This window comes from Aedes aegypti, chromosome 3 (genome assembly GCF_002204515.2).
Source record: "Aedes aegypti strain LVP_AGWG chromosome 3, AaegL5.0 Primary Assembly, whole genome shotgun sequence".
NCBI classification, from domain to species: domain Eukaryota; kingdom Metazoa; phylum Arthropoda; class Insecta; order Diptera; family Culicidae; genus Aedes; species Aedes aegypti.
In genome coordinates, this window is record NC_035109.1 from 113,083,151 (window position 1) to 113,106,701 (window position 23,551).

Sequence of the window (23,551 nt, forward strand, 5' to 3'; positions counted from 1 at the left end):
AGTCTTAACAACCTCCTGTAGTGTGGGCCTTTTCGGGCTTAACGGAGTTTTATCTAAGGTTTATTAAGGTTATTAAGACTAATAAGTTCTAAAATGAGTTTTAACGATATGGTGGTAACAACAGCTTGTAGTAAATGAAAAATCTAAAAATGTGGTACTGTAGAGTGAATTTCTGAATTTTTCCCAACCCTGGTCATTAGTGCTTCTCCAATGCAACCTTGTATACCGTGTGGAATCGAAATCCGTACACCTAAGAAATGAATCTAAATCCGTCTACTTCATACAAAACGCCTACTATTTGTATGAAGTGTACGGATTTTGGTCCCCCACTATAATAAACATTGAGAAATACAAAAAATGTCGAACGAACGTCGTCTGATAAATAAGATTCTCATAAATCATATATAGTGCATGAATTTCAGAAATGTCCGATCATAAACAACAAGAATAGTTAAATCTTGCTTGTTATGTCGAATGTGTCACTCACAAAGTGAAAGCAGCTTTTATTATGATAAACAGATCTTAAAAACAAAACCAAACCGTTTTCTGACGACGCCAGTGTGCTGACCATGAACTCTTATTTTCGTCTCTGAAATGCACATTCATGATTTTCACTATTTATTAAAACAACAGCCGAATTTTCACAAAGCAAAAACCTTCCGTTTTTACATTTATTCCGTCCCATTTTCAAGCTCAAACAACAACAATCGTTGAAATGACATACGTTTGCTGAGGGTAACTTGATTATTGATTACCTACACTGAGAACGGCGTTGCGGTTGAAAATACTTTATCAGAGGGTTAAATTAAATACACAACGCCATTTGATTTGTGCAAACTAAATTCGTATTTATTTCGAATATTTTGTGCATTCAATTTTACGATGGCATCATTTGGACAGTAAAAATTACTATATCATGGTTAAAAACATACAGCAGGCCAGAATCGAACCGAGGATCTGGTGACTGTCAAGCGCGAACGCTTACCGCACGGCTATCGTTACAGTTGGATAAAGCAAATAAAAAGCGTTCATCATAGCTCAATCGCGGTTCGAATTATAAATTTAAAAACTGGTCCATGGTTCTCATTACTTCAACGCTTGTTTCAGTGTACTCTTTTGACATCGTAGTGAGTCAGCTATTCGCTTTCCTCTAATATGATGCTTGCCTCATTAGATGATAACATTTATTCCCATTTATTGTAACGGGAGTTCAATGATAAATGAAAACCTTTTCTGTCATACCCTGTTCATGCCCTGATCAGCCGTACGACGTAACTTAGTCGCAATGCGTCCATCTTCCGGATGCAATTCCGGATCCTCGTGATCAACTATAGTTGTATAGTACACTGAGAACAGCGTTGCAGTGGAAAATACTATATTAGAGGGTTAAATTAAATACACAATGCCTCTTGACGTGTGCAGACTAAATTTGCATTTCTTTCAAATATTTTATGCATTCAATTTTACCATGGTACCATTTCGACAGTAAAAATTACTACATCATGGTTATAAACTTTCAGCAAGCCAGAATCGAACCGGGGATCTTGCGATTGTCAAGCGCGAACGCTTACCGCTCGGCTATCGATGCAGTTGGATTGAGAGGGACCAAAACGCAAATAAAAAGCGTTCTTGATAGCTCAATCGTGACTGGAATAGTAAATTTAAAAACTTGTTCATGGTTCTCATGACTTCAACGCTTGTTTCAGTGTATACTTTGTATCCTTGGCCCACCAATTATGTTTGTACACTGAGGCACTGAGGGAGCCGAAAGAAAATCTCAATAGGACGGCACTGGGGCAAGATGGTACGGTCCCTTTCCATACAGCACGCTCGCGAAGTGTTTGTTGTTTCGACGCCATCTTTGATTGAATTGACAGCACCCGAGCGAAAAGAAACATGCTACCCATTTTTAGGGAGTCCAGAGCGCAAATTGCCTTTAATGACAGGGTGCTAAACTAGAATGGAGCATAAGCAATCAAAAGAAGGATATATTTGGTCATTCTCGGCTAAACACATTTTGCAGAGGACGGTGAAACTCGAAAGAACCGCGAACCAAGTAAAGAAGGGTACATAAAGCCTGTCCACGATAAATTTCGGACACGGATGGCGGGTGTACCACAGAAAGTTCGAGAATTTTACAGAAAGAAGGATTAACATCCTTGTCAACTGTTTATTTTGTAGATATAACTCTTTTATTCTGAAATAAACAATTGTTTTTGTTGAATTATGAGTAACTTTTTTTTGCTGCCATTATTTGGGTGTCCGAAATTTAACGTGGACAGGCTTTATCCGATGACCAGTTCGTTCACCACCTTGAAATGCAAAAAAGTTATGAGAATTATGAGAGCTAAAAATTTTTCGGGGAACTGGACTATTCGGGAAACTGGCATTCAAGGAACTGACATTCGGGGAACTGACATTCGGGGAACTGACGTTCGGGCAACCTAGGAAAGTAGCACAACCCTCATCCCTACCTCTAATCATCTTTCCGGCTTCAATATTTATCTACTCAAATAGGGTAGTTTGAAATAAAACTCATGCTTTTAGCAAAGACAAACAGACATAAAACTCGGATTAGTTTCTTTAGTTCTTTAGTTAGGATCTTACATCAAAATAGTGTTCAATTCTAATATTTGAAATTGTACCACATGCTAGCTCGTGGTGCTCCTGTGGCTATTGTTCTAGTTTGACGTTTGCGCACTACCCCCACCTAGTTTGTTTGTCTGTGATTTTAGGAAGAAGCATAATCACTGCTCTCGTAATCATTCTGTGAAAAAACCCTTGTTTCATTATCCATTTCCTGAGACAACTTTTACTCGACGTTACCTTTCATAAGACTAAATTTTGAATCGTTCTAGTCAAAAACAACGCAACCAAATGATGTAATACAAATTTCACAACAAGCAAAATTGCACTATTATACAACAGAAATAGCCTTTCAACGAAAATTGATCATCGTAAAAATATCAATCAATAATCTTCAACATTTGGCATAGGTGAGATAAACTAGCATCAGGTTTCCAAAATCAACTTATCAACAAACACAGAAACAGTTTTCTTCTAACATTAGTTCAAAAAACCCTTGATTACACTTAATTGAACATTTCGTTCAATAAATCTTGATGAAATTAAAGTCAAACAAACTCAATAACACAAAAAAAAACTCAATCGACTTCGATCCATAAACTCAGCAAATTTCCTCTCCACAAAAGCCACTTTCATAGCCCTGCTCAAAAGATCAACAACCTACTCGATCAAACCGCACAACTCGGAGGCGTCAGTTCGAAAGCTTAATCGACCACCAGCACCACCCAAAATACAACCACATCACACCCCAAAATCATAATGACCCGTCTACATCCGCAACAAATGGCAACCCCCCAAAAAGAGAAGAAATGCGCTCGCACTCGAAATGTGATAATAACTCGCCGGCGCACTGATGTTGTGGCTCTTTTATGATTATGGATATCCGATTTTAGATAGCCATCACTGCGGAACGTGGGGTGGTTCGTAGATTTACGAGCGAAATTCTGTCGTGTAAGTGACGTTACCAAAATGTAAAATACACTGTTAAATGGAAAAATATAACAATTAAAATGCAGTCAGTAAAATAGTATGAGACTAGCAACAGTTTGGTTGAAATAAGCAATTGGAAGTTCCAAAATTGAATTTAAAAATACAATATTAGAAATTTACAAGAAAGAATGAAAAATATCACTTAAAAGGTATCAATATAAATCATAAATATTAATTAATTCGCACTTATTGACTTTGTACTGCTTATTTTCGATTGGCGTTTGTAGATTTGTCAAGTGCTTGGTCTCAATTTTTGGTTTGTAGCGCTAGTTATGATTTTTCTTGGAATATTTTTAGTGCTAATTATGAGCTTTTAGATCGTATTTTCAATTTCTTATTGCTTATTTTTTCTGTGTTTTCTTTTCACTTCTTCAAACTGTTGTTTATACCTAATTATTTCATTGGCTGCCTTTTGCCTTTATCAAATGCTTGCCCCTTTTAAATAACATTTTTGTATATATTGGTGTTATTCGAATTCATGTTACAAAAACCAAATAACATATAAAAATACACTTTGAAAATCACGAGTTTATAGCCCTCATTTCAAATGAAAGATCGATAGAAATAATTCGGAAACACCCTACTGTTGACGCACCTGCATACGCTCAGTTTGGAAGCCCTAATGGCGTATCAATCGCAAATGTTTGGTACCACAGTACTTTTCCTACCATCTTGTAATTACGAGGTACTTTTTCCGAACCCGCGAAAAGCTGAACAATCTGCGATCAATCAATTTACTACACATGAATAATCGATGTAATTTTCCGATAAATGCTCCACACCACGCCATCAAGAGAGTCCAAAATGTGGAAGCGCACTCGTATAAACCCTCCACACAAATTACCTACGCCATTACAATCAGGCGCCCTTCCGTCGATATAACACATCCAACACAAACCAAAACATCCAATCGGAAAATGACTCCCTTCCGTCCTGACTTGAACGCCGCTGCTACGAAGAAAAATGTTTGCAAACATCGCTGTAATGAAAAGATGTAAAAATTTTATAACATTTTAGCTTTAAAACAACGACTACAGATTATCCATATTAGGCCGATAATATATTAACAAATTAGAGGAAAAAAGGAAAACATTTTACGACTTTGGCAGCAGAAGCAATTATGTAAATAGCTTGGACACTCTTCAGTGTCGGTCCGAAAATTTATGAAATCAATTAGTGGTTGTAAATATATACATATATGAATGGAGGCCTCGATGTCTGAACGAAGATATAAGTCCAATAAAAGAGCGCACCCCGCTATCACTCATGCATAGTGAGACAAAGAAGAATCCCTTTCCGGCCGGCGAGCCGGGCTTTGTGTGTGGTTTATTAATTAGTCCGAAATATCCCCAATATTGATTAGGTTAGTGGTCACTTTGTATCCGGTAGATCAATGCACGTAACGTCTTTTGGAAAACATGAGGATTGCAACGGTGGTCATAAAGCAATGGTAAGTACCTGGGTAGAGATGAAAAACAATATGATGATAAAATAACAACAAAGTTTGCAATCTCCAATCCAGTTTCACCATTATTGTGGTATTTATGTATGACATAAAATAAAACATGCCATTTGAGTAAAAGAAATAGATACATTATCCTTGAACATCGTTCAATAACTAATTAATCTGTCAAATAACAGCGTCATCAATTGAGGGCAATGCTTTGCGCAAATAACTTGAAAACGACACAAAATAAAGGGCAATTTGCCTAATGTTGAACGGTTAACGTGAAGATGCATCGAAGCCAAACATTGAATTTTCATGAGCACAAATCTAGAGAACCAGACAACCGTTTGTGCTGAAATTGCTACTCACTGGTCACTCGCTGGTAGTGACCAATCGATTAGATTTTCAGCACCAACAGTTGTCAGGTTCTCTAGATTTGTGCTCTTGAAAATTCGAGGTTTGGCTTCGATGCATCTTCACCTTAAAAGCCTCGCCATCCATGTATTCCTTATGTCGTGTTCAACAGTAAGCGAACATTTTGACCGTTCAACAATTGGCGAATTGCCCTAATGGAAAACATGTCCATAGACCTGATATCTTCCACTCATTGGACATGATATTTCGGAATTCACTCACCAAGTGGCGCTACAGCATGATCATATCTCGCATAACTTGTGATCTCGCCCTAAAAGCCATTGCACTATGGGCCAGGGACGCAATCTGGCGGGACAAAATTAAAATTGACAATTCGAGTGAGAGTTAGAAGTTCGGCAGTCAAAACTTCGGCGAAGTTCGGCATCGGCATTCTAATTTAGTGCTTCGCCGACACATAAGAAATGCCTTTGTTGGCGTAGCACTTCGGTAGAATGCCGACACCGAACTTCGGCGAACTTTTGTTGGTGATATTTCATTTCTCTTTTGAACTTCGGTCTAAAGCAAATCTGAATGCACAATAACTCGGCAACGAAGCGTTTCCGGCATTTGGTGTTTTCGGCAAAGTTTTTTGTTACAACGAGGATCGTCCGCATAGGTGGCGCCACAATCTAACTTTTTACTGCGACGTTCCAAAGACTTGGCATTAGTGAAAAAAAAACAGGTTTTTCACCGAGTTTGACATTTTTCTCAAGATCCATATCATATAATATTTTTTGCAAATAAAAATATAACAAACTAAACTCTGGTAGAAAAATTTCAATAATAGGACGCATACAAATTAGGAAATAATGAAAAAACTAGAAAAATAGAGCATTGTTTAAACCTTAATATCTCTAAAAGCGCAAAAAATTGCAAGTTGAAATGTTTAGGCAAAAGAAAAAAAAAATACTAGATGAAATGGATGTGAAAATTGCAAAGAGGTTTTTTTCGTGTCCCACCGATCTGTCAGCGCCTCGCTTTGCATGTACTACAAACAGCGAGGTGATGAGACGTTGGGTGGTAGCGAAATCCAAGTTTGTGAAACTATGGTCTAGTCTATTTATATGGAAAAGTAGGTTATTCTAAACTTAAATATCTCAAATTTATCAAAATATACAGCAAACTTTGACGTTTGGTAGATGAAATATAGCGTATTTCTGAACATTGATAAGTTTTTGCAAAAATTTGCAACTTTTTGAGTAAAGTAATGTTGAAAATTATGATATTTTTACAATAATTTGTTCAAATTTCAATAAAAACAAGATTACAATAATGTTGTACAGTACATGAATATTATCTGAGCGGTTCCACAGAAAATGACGACTTTTTTCCCAAATTTCATTTTTATATTTTTTGATTTGGATGAAATTTTGCACATGTTTTCTTTATAGTGGTTATCACGCCCAATGGTATGGGTGCCCTAGTGTAGATGTAGTTGTGAACCTTAGAGGAAAACAATATGCACTCAGTCTCGAAAAACACCCAGAATCCGGGTATAAATTTTTCAAATTGGGTAATATTTCCATATGCATTTTGATGCGTCTGGAAAGCGTGTGCAAGTTTCTTTGAGGAAAACAAAAACAAACTGTGTATGACGAGATTATGCTAGTCTACGTGTGTTCAAATGTCACTAAGCTCTATACCCAAAAATGCCTTTTTGCATCATGGGCTCGCTATTTTGACTCTAGCCTTACTTTTAAGAAGGGCCTAAGAAAAAAATCCTTAATAATTAAAAAAAAATATAACTTAGAAACGGTTTGTCCGATCAGTTTGGTGCCTTGCGCAAAGTTTTAGGTTATTGTTGGGACTATCTGGAAAAAAATATACACTGTAAAAAAATGTTGTAATTTTTTATGTATCGAAAATAAAGGTGAAAAATCAATTTTGTCAAAAATCGTATTTTTGATTTTTTTATTTTTTTATATTTTAAAGTAGACAAAAAATGAAGTCTTTTGCACAGTGGGTCAAGATGGAGAAATCATGGACAAAAAAGTTATGATTTTTTGAAAAAAGGTGAATTTTTGAAAATGGTCATAATAAACTTTTTAAATATTTTTAAACTCGATTTTATGAAAGTACACAAAATTTACAACAAAAAAGGTATTCAGAAAAACCAGGCTAACTTTTACCGTTTTAAAGATACAGCGATTTTAATACAAAATTATGATATAATTTTCAATGTTCGGTCATTATAATATAACTTAGAAACGGTTTGTCCGTTTGGAGTCTTCCGCAAAGTTTTAGGTTATTGTAGGGACTATCTGGAAAATAATATACACTGTAAAAAACCGTTTCTAAGTTATATTATAATGACCGAAAATTGAAAATTATATCATAATTTTGTATTAAAATCGCTGTATCTTTATAACGGTAAAAGTTAGCCTGATTTTTCTGAATACCTTTTTTGTTGTAAATGTTGCGTACTTTCATAAAATCGAGTTGGAAAATATTTAAAAAGTTTATTATGACCATTTTCAAAAATTCACCTTTTTTTCAAAAAATCATCACTTTTTTGTCCATGATTTCTCCATCTTGACCCTCTGTGCAAAAAACTCCATTTTTGACTACTTTAAAATATAAAAAAATAAAAAAAATCAAGAAAACGATTTTTGTGAAAATAGATTTTTAAGCTTTATTTTCGAAATAAAAAAAAATACAATTTTTTTTACGGTGTATATTTTTTTCCAGATAGTTCCAACAATAACCTAAAACTTTGCGGAAGACACCAAACCGATCAGACAAATAGTTTCTGAGTTTTAATTTTTTGAAAATTTTAAAGGCTTTTTTTCTTAGGCCCTTCTCAAAAGTAACGCTAGGGTAAAAATGGCGAACCGATGATGCAAATAGGCATTTTTGGGTATAAAGAAAGCATATGCCAAATTTCAGCCAAATCAAAAAATACAAAAGTAAACCGACATTCGAATTCAAATGGAACCGCTCATCTAATTTAAGCGACGCATGGTGTTTGAAATGAAATATGTTGTAAAAAAAAGTAAAAGTAAAAATTTAGTAAAAAAAATTTTTTTTGATCGAAGTAGGAGTAGTAGGAGTAGTAGGACGTATTTTATTTACAATGAGCCATGGCGAGCTTTAATAGGACATGTAATCACAGAAATATGTACAAAAAGCTTTTGTATTTATTCTTAGGGGTGAACCCAAATATTTGAAGATATACAGTGAGTCACAGTGAAAATCGTCCACTTTGAACATTACCAGAAAAGTATTTCTTACTATGCATGTATAGAACAAGAATTCAAATTCAATGGCTCGTTATGTTAGTTCGGCAAAGGTCTTGATAATTGTATGCAATTCAAGTCATTGAATATTAAAAGAATAAAGTAAGCTTTAAATTTGTAAAAACAATCAATAATAAGGTCACAGTGAAAATCGTCCACCTTGCCGTTATACATTATCTTTGGGGTAATATTATAAAGTTTTCATTCATATCATTTCTTTAACTCGCGCACACACATACATTCAAGTACGATCTGCTATGCAAGAATAAAAAAGGTTTAGATTTTTAGAGTATTTCCATTAAAATGGCACGAAATAAACAGACATCGTCAGATATAAGAAAACTGTGATAAAACTACACAAAAATGGCAAAAATCAACTGAAAATCACCAAATTTGTTGGAAAAGGGCGTACTTCCGTATAGAGTATAATAAATCGCTACAAAATTAACCATTGAATTAAAAACAAACCCAAAATATCGTTGAAGAAAATTATCAATGGAGTGGTTGAGCGTTAGCTTCTTCGCCAGGGTGATGCTGACCCCAAGAAAGGTGCACCGAAACTCGCAATTGAAGCGAAAAAGTATCTCAGGAAGCAGGTATCTCATAAAGCTAGAAACTATGCGTAGAGTGCTTCGAAAACATAACGTTTCATGGCCGAGTTGCAAGCCGGAAGACGTTTGTATAACCGAAGTACGTGAAATGTTGTATGGAGTTTGCAGAAACACACGTTGAAAAGGATTTCAACTTCTGGAAGCACTTACTATTCACAGATGAGAGCAAGTTTAATATTTTCGGATCTGACGGCAGGGTTAAAGTTTGCCGGAAACCGAATGAAGACCTGAAAATGAAAAATCTTTGTGGAACTGCTAAGCATGATAGTAGTTCCGTGATGGTTTGAGGCTTCATGCCAGCATCTGATGATAGTAACTTGCACTTTATCGACTTTATCGACTGAAGAAGAATCGAAAGCCTAGCGTAAAAACTAGCTTTTAATTTACCTATCTACCTTATCTCAAAAAAAATGGGCATTACATCTACCAGGATAAAAATCTGCAATATACAGCGGCAAAACCGAAAGCTTGGTTAAAAAAATGCCCATCAATCATCAATCTGCCGAGACAATCTACAAATCTCGACATTATCGAGAACTTGTGGCACCTGTTGGATGTTTAAATCAGGAAATATCAAATAACGACCAGATATACTTTGAAAAGTGCGCTTACTATTGAGTGGATTAAGATCGCTAAAACTTAAACTGAGAAACTTGTGCGATCTATGCCAAATCGTCTTAGGAAAGTTTAAAAGAGCGAAGGCATACCTACTCGATACTAGTTTATGGGTTGACACCTGAAAAATGACAATTCTTTTAGATCAACTATAAATTGATATCGGTGGACGATTTTCACTGCGACTTATATTTGAGGTTGAAATTTACTTTATTATTTTCCAATTCCATTTTGTTTTTAATATTTATTAAAACAGTGCCACAATGATGTAATGGAAATATGCAAATAATTGTATGAATTAGAAAATCACAGCTTTTTTATATATAATAATAACAGAACTTTGAAAGGAAAATATGAGGGTGGACTCACTGTGGATAAACCCATATCTCCATGGGGGTACGTGGCTACTTTATTGCTTCAAAACTTATTGTTTTAGGCTAAAAAAAATTTAACGTCTACCAACCAATAATAAACAGCTGCTTTCTAGAAATTTCCTTATGAAAATGTTTAGCATTCCGTCATCACCAGAAACTATTTTTTTTTTTTTTTGATTTTTTATTTAAAGTTTTTACTTTTTCCAAATCAGTCTCCCAAGAATTGTCGAAAACGTTTTTTTTTATTGAGAATGCTTTCGAAATCCTGGGAAACTTAATTTTTAATTGAATCAGTGGGTCCAAACCTGCGACCAATGCCAAATTATCGTAGCCAAACGTTCGGTCTCGCAATCCTTTTGCGGAGCTTGCTGTTTACACTCGATCTCTAGGTGGGCAGCTCAGGGAGGGCATCTTCCAAAACATGTGTAGTTAAACGCTCTTCAACACGCTAGAAACGAAGCAAGGCTTTTCCATTTCGTTTCTTCGCTTACTCCTAACGTTGTTGTTTAGCTCCGGTCAGTGTCGCTTGGTGTCATACATATATTCTACGCACGAACCAAGTGCTCTCCTTTAAGACCTACAAAGTCAATTCCACTCGAACATTGGTATAGTTTACATGCATAGATCTCCGGTAAGATGATATGTCGCAAAAGTGGGTATTAATTTCATTGTTTTACAGGCTTGTCGCTCAACGCCTTCGGACCACACAGCCGGCGAACCGATTTGTGCAAATGTGCGTTTGGGTATCATCGACACAGAAAAGCAGGTTACAATTTTGCAGCACAGAGCGGCATGAAAAGTTGGGCGAGTGCAACTCTTGAGTAAGCTTAGGGCAACGCTGTTATTGAAAGCTAATCTATGCAAAGTGGATCCTCGTACAACTTAATGGTGGCGGTCTTTTTTCTGACCCTGGTCAGGTTAACATGTGCGATGACTACGATGCATACCCTGCAGGTTCGTAGCACGAGATATTCTTTGGTTTGGGAGATTGGAAGGTATGATGAACAATGTAATTGGGGTGTAGGTACTACATACATTGTTGCAATGAGTGTGAAAATAGGGTAATCCGTTTATTATACAATAACTAAGTTATTGAATTGAAAAATTTTAAATTTTTCTGATTCTCTCACTGAAAATACTGTTTATTGCCAACCTTCTTCAGCACACGCCACATGATATACGATTGCGAAAATGGCAACTTTGGCAAAGAGAGCTCTCAGTTAAGGCTAAGTAGCCCGTCATTCGTTTTAGCTGCAATGATGACTTTGCTGCTTGCAATTTCAAAGTGATAAAACTCAGTCTTGATAGTTTATATTGGCTTGAAAAAGTATCACTGTACGCGCTAACATGCATAAAGTATTTTGATACTTTTTCAGCTGTGTCAGTGTAATACCAACTGATTTTCTTTGATTCGAAACCGTGAGATGAATAAGCAACAATCATCAACGACGCGTACAAATTTCAATGACGGCCTACTTCGCCTTAATCTGTAAATATGGAAGTGCTCATTGAACACTAAGCTGAGAAGCAGGCACTGTCCCAGTGAGGACGTAATGCTAAGAAAAACAAGAAGAAGCGCATTGTTGAACCATAACACTGTGGGAAAATACGGACCTAAATTAGCGATGGGCGATTTTGAATCGATGTTCCGAAAATCGATGTTTTCATTCCGATTAATCGATTTTTTGAATCGATGTTTGGAGCACCTAAAATCGGGTGAATCGATTCTCTTCATTTGATTTTTCAAATCGATTCATTTTGTTGAATTGAATAAAAAAAAAAAATATTGAGTTGCTGAAAATCAAAACAAATTCTGAACTAGCCTTGAAGTAGTAAATCGGTTCAATTGATATTCATAACTGATTTGAATGAAAGATTTTGAAAACGAATATAAATGCATTTCTCGCGTTTAGTATCATACAGGCGTATCTGCATTGATCGATTTCTCTTCGTCGATTTTCTCTTTTGAATATTACACAAAATGTAATGGGTTTTTGTAACATTTTACGACGTAGTTCGACGAAGGACCACAAGTACTTACTAACGAATGACAAATAGTAGGTGAAAACGGTCAGCTGGCCTAGTATTTAGCTAAAGAGAAAATCGATGAAGAGAAATCGATCACTGCAGTTACGCCCTTATGATACTGAACGCGAGATTTGGTCTCATTTCAAAGTTCATAAATTTCAATTTTCAATCGATTCGAATCGATTCAAAAACATCGATGTATGGGATTCGATTAAATTGGTGAATCGATTCGGCAGTTAGAATTCGAATCGATTCAGTAACATCGATGTTCTGGACTAATTTGCACAACGCTAACCTAAATCGGCACCTACAGTGGCCACACTATTATGGGTCACCTAATCACGATTATTAGTCACTCTGTTCCACATGCAAAGTAAATGCAAATGACCCATAATAGTGTGACCACTGTACTTCAAATGGCTGTGGTTCCCAATAATCTTCATATTCCATGGAAAAAATGTCAAGAAATTGAATAGTGGCAGTTTGATTCACCGGATTCGTGTAAAAGTTCATGGTTTGCCCCATTTTAGCAAAACATAGGATAGCATTAACGACTGCACAAATCGTGGGTGTTAGCTCTATCAGATTTGATAAAACGTTTGGAATGAACGTCTTTTTCTGCATAATAAAAATAAACAAAACAGCCATCAGGAAGGGAAGGAATCTTAGTACAACGTCTACTCAAGAAGATACCAAGATTTCCAAACTATCTTCATAGACGTCGCGGGATTGGGAGATTGTGTTAGTCGGGTAGGTTGTATAGGAGGATGTGCTCAATTTGATAATTTAGAGCATTATTGGTAACACGTAGAAATAAGTAGGTACTTAAATTTTAATATTGAATTTACCTCATATATTCGAACCATTACCAAAAAAAAAATAATTAATTAGTTAAATATGAAATAACGCAAAATTTCATCGCGCTACGCGAACAATATGCTATTCCACAGCACTACGCGAACGACGATTAATCCTGACCACATCACCCACCCCCGTCGGAGCAAGCATCGCAATCAAAGGATTACACACTACTCAGGTTTCCTATTTACCCCATTTCGCCATAAAAAATGCTATTTTCTGGGATACAGAACAGTGCGGGCTGAAGTGGCTAACTGAATGTATTTTCACTCGTGTAGAATAATCTAAGTAATATGATTAAATACACTGGAAGCACTCGTTTTGCCCTATTTTGCCCTTAAGTTTGATTGTTTGATGATCTAAAGTATTTACTACTGATTACAGCAATTCAAATTATACAACTTATTGCGGCCATATTTCAACTGATGTCGGTCATTTTTTATTTTTGCCCCATTTGCCTTAGAAATGCTGTTTTATGGAATATAGAACAGTTGTAACTGATAGTGGATATTTTTGTCTGAAAAGGAAATCAACTGGCGAATGCTGTGGATTACATTACAACCATTTTCAAAAACGGAAATAGTTCGAATTGCCCCATTTTCCCCCAAAATGCTCTGTTATAATGTTTTAAGGTTGCATTATATTGCGGCAATCTAAGTATTTTTGGCGCAGATTCAACCGGGAAATACTAGCTCAGCCATTCCATAAAAAACCGATCTAGTGGGTCACCGAATTCCGTGAAAATGCTATTTTGTTCCTAATCCGAAATAACGATACACGTGTTATTTGGATTTTTTGATTAGGGTGACCATTTCCGAAAAAAAGTGATAAAAAAAATCGCGATTTTGAAAATTTTTATTTAAAAAATATTAAAACTTTTGAACCGTTCGACCGGTTTTCAATCTTTTTGAACGAAATGAAAGCTAAAGACTTTGATTTTTCAGAGAAAATATAAAATTTTCCAAAAAAAATTTGTTTTACATGAAAAAAAATCAATAATTTCTGTTTTTTTTTTTGTGGTTTGAAGGCCTCGGTACCAAAGGTGCTATTGCTGTTCTCATTTTTTCTTGAAAGTTTAGAAAATTTTACGTTTACTGTCAAATTTTCAGCGATGTATGTTATTTAGATTTTGAGATATATTTTTATGAAAATAAAAAGTCAGTCATTTATCATCGGCACACACTGTAGATCTCAGCACATTAGATTTTTTATTTAAAAAAAAACATAACTTTTGAACAGCTCAACCGATTTCCAATTTTTTTTTTATGAAATGAAAGCTTAAGATTTCAACTTTTCAGACAAAATTTAGATATAATTCAATAGAAATGAATTCTGTTTGAACTCAAATGTTGCATTGCATGTAAGCTTCAAAGGAAAAATAATAAAAAAATCATCCCCCTTTATAAGAAATTGTCGGACTTTTCCTGGAATACGGATAATTAATATGTGCACACTATTTTCATCCATATTTTTGACAAGTTCATCCCATTTAGTTTACAGTTCGCCGATATTTTGGAGATACTTTGATTCGCTTTTAGCTCCCGCTTCATAATAGCCCAAAATCTTAATTGGGCTGAGTTGGGGTCAGTTACGAGAATCTCACCTATCATGAAAAAATCCTTTGATTTCGTCAACACTTGATCAAACAACTTTATGGTATGGAATTTGGCCACATTTCTTCAATTTTGTTCCCTATTTGGTTGTCTGCAGACATGGTATGATCGGAGGCTTCAATATCTGAAGTCGAATCCATTGCACGGCACTGCACGGCAGCACTGAACTTTTTGGCCGAATCGCGTTCTGAAATATTTGGATTTGAATTGATGGTCCTGCCTCAAATTCACAGCTGACGGTACACAGTAACTACCTGACGCTTCCTTTGTGGTTTGCGATCTGTCAAAATAGTTACTTCGTACTTATCCAGTATGAGCCACACAGTATTTATTGAAAAACCTAACAATTTTGCAATTTCTATTCTTGAGCAGCACGGTTTTTTTTTTTCAATTTTTGTGCGCAATTATTTTCCTTCTCTCTTCTTTCATGTTGAATTTCTCAGAAGTGCGTTCGAACCAAGCTGCGAAAAGAATCATGTGATGTTATTATTGTTATAGAACACACATGGACGGTTCAGCTTCCAAATTGGACCAATAGAGTAGTTGTAAGAACCAAAGATGGTTGTTCCAATTCTCCACACCTTAAGCTACTTTCTGGAGGTTTTTTGAGGAGCATATAGAAAATTCCATCATCGCCTGGAGCTTTCATATTTTTTATTTTTCATTTTTGAACTTTTCAGGTGACTCATAGTCACGACGACTTTGAACAAATTTTCAGTTTGTCGTCATAAGTAAAAAAAAGTGCTTTTTCTATTCAAGATTTTTGAGAAGAAGTTCTCGATCTTTAAGAGATCTTTTTGAGATTTGGAAGAAAACCTTGATTCCCATAATGGAGTTCAAGAGCTCCTGCCTAAATCACCCAAACTTGGATCTATAGTACAAAATAGAACTGAAAAGTACTGTTTTTGTAGTACTGTTCTATTGCTTTAGTCAGTTTAAAAAAAAATCCAAGAGCAGAAATAATTTGTGTACGCACAGCATGAAGGTACGATGCGCACTGCAAAGGGTGATTTCGTTATACGTACATTTTGGTTGTCTGGGTCATTCTCATTCCAATATCGCTTTCTTACTTCCTTTGTGAGAAAACTACAGAATGATGAGACAAATTATCTGTCCTACCGCTGCAAATATCGTGAGATACCTCGTTCAAGATTGAGCAATAGTAAGCATATAAGGATGAATGAATACACAAATGTGATATTCAGATGTACATTTCTATGTTGGTCAAATTCTTCAATACATCTATGTCATAGTTTCATCATAGTTTCACATTTGGTATGCATTCCATCGACATCTCACAAATTTATGCCCACCAAAGTAGATCAACCTGTTGCACGATTGTGCGGATCCAAAACCATATGGCTTATGACCATGTACGTACATATAGGTGCACAGGTCCGCGTCCAGTTCGTGTAACGGATGCTAATTGAATGTTGAAATATGAGCCTCTGCTGTCCGCAAAAAACAGCTAAACACATATTCAAATGATATCGATTCGTGTGTCCCATTAAATGGTGCAGAGGTCTCGAGTAGATCAACCATTATACCGTGACTGCCAACAGCCCGCAAGCATTCGCCTTGGCTAAGAGTACTCCTAAGATGTTTGAGGATTGGTTTAACATCGTTTTGCGTGTGACCTAAGTGCCTATTCGATCCATTTCGCGCTCTATTCGGTTCGATTCCATATAAACACGCGTACATATTTCGTAATAACACGTGCGTGCTCACACGACAGCAGAATACCCTTTCCGTTGAACTTGTTCTTGTTTTTGGTAGAAACATATTTCAAACGGTTTCCACTTTTAAAAGGTTTAATGAATGCATGTATCAGGTGCATACCAATTCATTGATTAAAATACGTGGCTTTACCCGGGTAACTCATCGCATTCAAATCGCTGACTCGTATGAACACCAAATTTACTTATAATTAATTAACAAACTTCCCCATTAGTGCGTTGAGTATTTTTTTTCTTGTGGAAGCAAATGTACGGAGCGCTTGCTGTTCGCTTGCATGCATAATCAAACGCAGTCAAGTAGCGACGCAGTTGGTCAATAACTAGGGCTACCTTACGCAATCGCTACTACCCACCAAACAACTTCCATAAACACCCGGAGACGCATTACACTGACTGTGTCGTGTGCTTGGAGCTACCGCAATCTAACGAGAAAATTGTTCCTTGGCCAGAAGCCAACACGTAAAGCTCGAAATCCGACAAACCGCCAGCCAACGAAACGACGACGGTGCCAATCACGCACACGGTACTACAAGGAGCTTGTTTTGGTGTTTATGAACAATTTCCGTTTGACGCAAGTTGAGTGCATGCGCGACTTTTCTGGTGAGCTGAATGCAGTGTGTGGTATAATCGGTCAGAGTTAGATTGACAACTTTATTTGATTAACACACCACAAGCGGGAGCTGAAGTAGTTCAAATCAGACAGGTACCGGGACAAAAAAAAAACAGATAGCCGAACAGTTTGGTTAAGAAACATACATGGTCACTAGGAGTATGTTTTATGTAACATGGGCAGTTTTTATTGCAGTGATGCTATACGTATTTAATCAATTTAATCAGACGCCAAATTCTGGTCCAATCGCGTCCAGTCACCCTGAAAATTGAGTGTTTTGAAGTCCTGAAGTCTTCAACGATGTCAACGGCCTCGTCTGAGCTCTTTCTTTCTTTCGGCATACCAGTAACGCGACCAGCCCAGCCTATCCTGCCGTGTTTTATACGTTTGATAATATCCACCTCTTTAAACACTTAGTACAATTCGTGATTCACGCAACGCCACCAGACGCCGTTTTCTAATTTACTGCCGAGTATGGACCAATGCACGTGTTCACTAATTTGACGTTTAAGCGGAGCAATTCACCCGTTGCAATGTTTACATACAGCCATTCCACGATAAACCGATCTAGTGGGTCACCGAATTCCGTGAATTTTTGCTAATTTTTCCTTATCTGAAATAAGGACACACGTGTGTTTGGATTTTTTGATTAGGGTGACCATTTCCAATATAGAGTGACCAAAAAAATCGCAATTTTTCAAAACTTTTATTTAAAAAAATATATAACTTTTGAACCTTTTGACTGATTTTTAATATTCTTGGACGAAATGAAAGCTAAAACTTTTCAAGAAACATATAATATTTCGCAAAAATTGTTTTTTTACATGAAAAACAGAAATCACAAATTTCCGTTTTTTTCTGTTCTGAAGGCCTTGGGACCAAAGGGGCTATTACTGTTCTCATTTCTTGAAAATTCAGAAAATTTTACGTTTACTGTAAAATTTTCAACAATGTATGTTTTTGAGTTTTTGAGATTTTTTTTAATAAAAAATCAGTCATTTTTCATCGGCACACACTGTAGGTCTTAGCGCATTAAATTTTATATTTAAAAAAAAAAATCATAACTCTCAACAGCTCAACCGATTTCCAATCTTTTTTTAATGGAATAAAAGCTTAAGACTTCAACTTTCCAAAAAAAAATATAAAACACTAAAAAAAAAATTTTCACATGAAAAAATATAAAAATTTCCAATAAAACTAGAATTTTTTATGTATTTTTTATGTAAAAACTATTTTTTTTTCAGAGTTTCAATTTTTTCTGAAAAGTTGAAATCTTAAGCTTTCATTCCATAAAAAAAATTGGAAATCGGTAAAGCCCTTTTGTCCCGAGGCCTTCAAAACACGAAAAAACGGAAATCTGTGATTTTTTTATGTAAAAAATTATATTTTTCCTAAAAATTCAAAATCTTCAACTGTCTTTTCGTTCAATAAAATTGAAAATCGCTCAAGCGGTTCAAAAGTTATAATTTTTTATGAATACAAATTTTGCAAAATCGTGATTTCTCTGGTCACCCTATTTCGAAAATGGTCACTAGGTCGTCCCTTATTTTTCGAAAATGCGAAATGTTACAAAGTTCGTCATTGTAAAGTGCTCGTTTTGGTAAGAAAAAAATCAGATAAAATTTTGAAGTCCCTACGTAGATGCTAAGTGGTCCCCCAACGGCCTTAAAGGTATCAGGTGTACATGACTCCCGTGCGCAAATCAAGCTCGCTGCTCTAGTGCACGCTTCGTGAGTACCGTAATCCGGGGTAACATTGATCATTTTTTGAATATTTCTTAAACATTTGATTTGAAAATGCATGTGTTGCAAATTTTATATTTTTAAAACAAGTACTGCCACCCATTGCTCGTGTCTATGTACTGTATTTTATTTTCTGAAATTCTGAAAAAATATAAAAATTTCCAATAAAACTAGAATTTTTTATGTATTTTTTATGTAAAAACTATTTTTTTTTTCCAGAGTTTCAATTTTTTCTGAAAAGTTGAAATCTTAAGCTTTCATTCCATAAAAAAAAATTGGAAATCGGTAAAGCCCTTTTGTCCCGAGGCCTTCAAAATACGAAAAAACGGAAATCTGTGATTTTTTTATGTAAAAAAAAACAATATATGTGAAAAATTATATTTTTCCTAAAAATTCAAAATCTTCAACTGTCATTTCGTCCAATAAAATTGAAAATCGCTCAAGCGGTTCAAAAGTTATAATTTTTTATGAATAAAAAATTTGCAAAATCTTGATTTCTCTGGTCACCCTATTTCGAAAATGGTCACTAGGTCGTCCCTTATTTTTCGAAAATGCGAAATGTTACAAAGTTCGTCATTGTAAAGTGCTCGTTTTGGTAAGAAAAAAATCAGATAAAATTTTGAAGTCCCTACGTAGATGCTAAGTGGTCCCCCAACGGCCTTAAAGGTATCAGGTGTACATGACTCCCGTGCGCAAATCAAGCTCGCTGCTCTAGTGCACGCTTCGTGAGTACCGTAATCCGGGGTAACATTGATCATTTTTTTGAATATTTCTTAAACATTTGATTTGAAAATGCATGTGTTGCAAATTTTATATTTCTAAAACAAGTACTGCCACCCATTGCTCGTGTCTATGTACTGTATTTTATTTTCTGAAAGTTTAAAGCATGTATAAAAAAATGTTTTAAGTGAGTTTTTGATTTAGCTAATATGGGGTAACATTGATCACACCATGAAAACATCGTTGGGTAATATTGAAAATATCATTACATCCTAAAATCATGGTCCCTGAAGCCGAATATGAAGGCCAAACTCTTACAAGTCGTTTACTTTTTGAGTTATTTTAAAATTAGAAACACCTTGGATTGTGGAATACGCCTAAAGGTAGGCAATTTCATAAGGAAATTCTTCACGCTTTATAAAAGTTTGTGAATTATGTTTTATTGAACATATTTATGAAAGTTTTGACAACGTAATCGTTTTCAGCGATGTCATTTTTAGTAACAACCGCATTTCACTTGCTCATATCGTTTTCAGAACTCACGTGAGACATGATTCTTTTATGGTGTCATCCATAATCATGAAAATCATTGTTCACAAAAGTTGAAAAAATTACGCATAAACACAACTTCATTTTCGCAAAAACCTTATTGTTTATTAGCTCATGAATAGAAGAAAGAGAATCACCATTCATGCATTGAAAATATTTCATCAATAAATGCTGATTCGACCTTTTTACGAAGAGGGTCATTGCGATCAATTTTATCCCGCTGATCAATGTTACCCCGGATTACGGTACGAAAAGCCACAAGTAACAAGTTACCTTGTGCGCGTTAATAGTGAGCTTAGAAGTTTGTTTTGTTTGTAGTTGTCAATTTTATGTCAGCATGTACACCTTCAGTGTGTCAGTGTGTCAAATTGAAGCTTCGACGTCCCATGAACTGCCAACACAGATCGCAAATAAAAATGCGTGAATTTACGCAGCGTCGTCGCCATGATTGTCTAGCAAATATGCGCTCTTGAGTTGTTCCTATATATTCCCCTAGCGATTCCCCACAATCTTTATCATATTTCTTCAGCAAATTCACCACTAGTTCTACCTGTGATTCCATAAAAAGTTCAATAAGGGCCCAGATAGCCGTAGCGGTAAATGCGCAGCTATTCAGCATGACCAAGGCATAGAGTATCTTCGTACCTGCCACACGATATACACATGCAAAAAAGGTCATTGGCATAGTAAGCTCTCAGTTAATAAGCTGAGAAGCAGGCTCTGTCCCAGTGGGGACGTAACGCCAGAAAGAAGAAAAAGAAAGAATTTCTTCAGTGATTCCTACAAGGAATCTATAAGGAATTCCATCTGGGAGTTCCTTCAGAGATTCCAATAGGAGTTCTTCTAGATATTACATCAGAAGATCTTCTAGAGATAACAGCAGGTGTTCCTCCAGGGATTCCATCAAAAGTTCTTCTAGGGATTTTATCAGAAGTTCCTCCTGATTTTTCAATAGGAGTTCCTTCAGAGGTTCTATCTGGAATTTCTAAAGGAGTTCTATCAAGAGTTTCTCTAATGATTTCATCAGGAATTTTCCCAGAGATTACATCACAAGATCATCCAAGGATTCCATTGGAATTGTCTCTAGGGATTTAATTAGGAGTTTTTCAACAGATTTCATTTGGAGTTTATGCAGGAATTCCATCAGAAGTTCCTCCATGGATTTCTTCAGAAAAACCTCTCAGATTTCATCATAAAATCCTCCTTGGGATTCCATCATGAACACTTTCTGAGATTCCATCTGAAGGTCTGTCAGGGATTCTGCGAGGAATTCTTCTAAAGGTACCTCCAGGGATTCTTCTTGCTATGGAGTATTCTGGATTTCACCAGGCTATTTATTACGGATTTCTCCCGGAATTTATTAAGGGATTCCACTCGAAGTTTCTTCCAGGGGTTACTCTATGAAATTCTTCAGAGGATTCATCCATGGAGTCCTCCCGGAATTCCTTAAGGAATTCCTTCCGAAATTCCTAAAAGGAATTAATCAAGGGATGCCTCCCGATATTTCTCAAGAAATTAACCCTTAAGGAATTCCTCCCGGAATATCTCCAAGGATTCTCGAGGGTCATCAAAAATTCCTCCAGGCATTTTATCAGATTTTTACAAGAAATTTCTCGCGGAAAACCTCCAGGGGTATTTAGGACGTTTTTCTCCATAATTTCATCAAAACTTTTTTTTTATAAAAAATTCACCAGAAATTTCTAACAAGGATTTCCAGCAATTTGGGAATCCACCAGTCTATCATCCAGTGACTCTATCAAGAGTTCCTCCTGGGATTCAACACAAGAATTCCTGCATGGGTACCTCTGAGAATTCCACCATTGGTTCCTCCGTGGATTGCGCCAAGATGAACTCCGAAGATCCCATAACGAATTTCCTGTGGGATTTGACCACAATTTCCTTTAAAGATTCCATCAATTATTCCTTCAGAGAGTTCTCCTGTATTTTCTATAATTATTTCATCAGTTACTTCTTGTCGAGAAAGAGGTTTTTCTTTAAATAATTTCACCAGGAGTTCTTCTAGGGTTAACACTGGAAATACCACCAGAGTTTCGCTAGAATCGCCACCAGAAAAATGTACCAGAGTTTCGCCAGAAGTTTTACCATAAAATACTTCGAAGGTTTTAGGACTATTTTTGATAGGAGCGATTCCTGGTGGAATTTTTGTATTAATTTCTTGGAAGAGATTTCTTGAACAATTTCTTCAAGAAATTTTAGAGGAAAAATTCCTGATAGAAAACATTTAAAAATTCCTGAAGTTTCACTGGAGGAATTCTTTGAAGTTTTTTTTTGTGAAATTCCTGGAGAAAGCATTGGATGAATCAATGAAATAATCCCTTGTAAAATTTTTGTATAAAACACTATTGGAATTTGTAGGAAAATTACTAGAAAGAATCTCTGAAGAAATTCCAGGTGGAAAAACTTCAATAATTTGTAGAGGAACCTTTTAAGGAATCTCTGGAAGAATGCCACCTGAAGGTATGCCTGAAGGATTTTCCCCGGCGGAATTTCTGGTTAAATCTGTGGATACATTTCAAGAGTAATTATTGTTAAAATTCCTGATAGAATCCCAGGAATCCCTAGATTCATGAAAGAATATCTAGTAATTTTCTCCCAGATTCCTCCTGAAATCCTTTACCGATTTGCTCTTGAATTTCTCCAAAAATTCATCAAGAAGTTTCCCCAAGGATTCTACCAACAATTCCTCCAATGATTCCACCAGGGAGCATTCAGAGATTGCACGCGAAATACTGCAAATACTCCTACATATTCCCAGTGTTAACCCTAGAAGAACTCCTGCTGCAATTCCTGGAGTTCATCTTGGCGGAACCCTTGGAGGTTTTTTTTTTCAGAATATTTTAGAAGAACCTGTAGAGGATTTTTTAAATTCCCGTTCAAATTACTGGGAGGTTTCTCTTGGAGGATGTAAATCCTGGTGAATAACCTGGGTGAACTTCAGATGGCATCCACGGATGCACCACTGGTGGAATTCTTAAAGGAATCCATGAAGGAATTCCTGTTTTGAATCCCAGGAGGAACACCTGATAGAGTCACAGAACTATATACTGGTGGATTCCCAAATAACTGTGAAAATCCTAATAAGAAATTTCTGGTCCTTATCCGAAATCCTTGTACGAAATTTATGGTAAAATCACTGGAAGAATTCCTGAAAAAAATCAAAAATCGGAAAAGATCTTTGAGAGTATTTGGTGAAAACTAGCACATTTATTTGCATTATCAATCTCATGAATGTTGAGTGCACAGTAGAGTAGTTTAAAATTCAAAAAAGTTTGGTAATCCAATCTCGCCTACCTTCCTTACCATACCACTATGGGCGGTTTCTGTATAGACTGGCGTCCAAAAATTTTTTTTTTTTGCCATCTCATGTCGTATTTAAGAGTTTCCTGATACTAATTTGATGT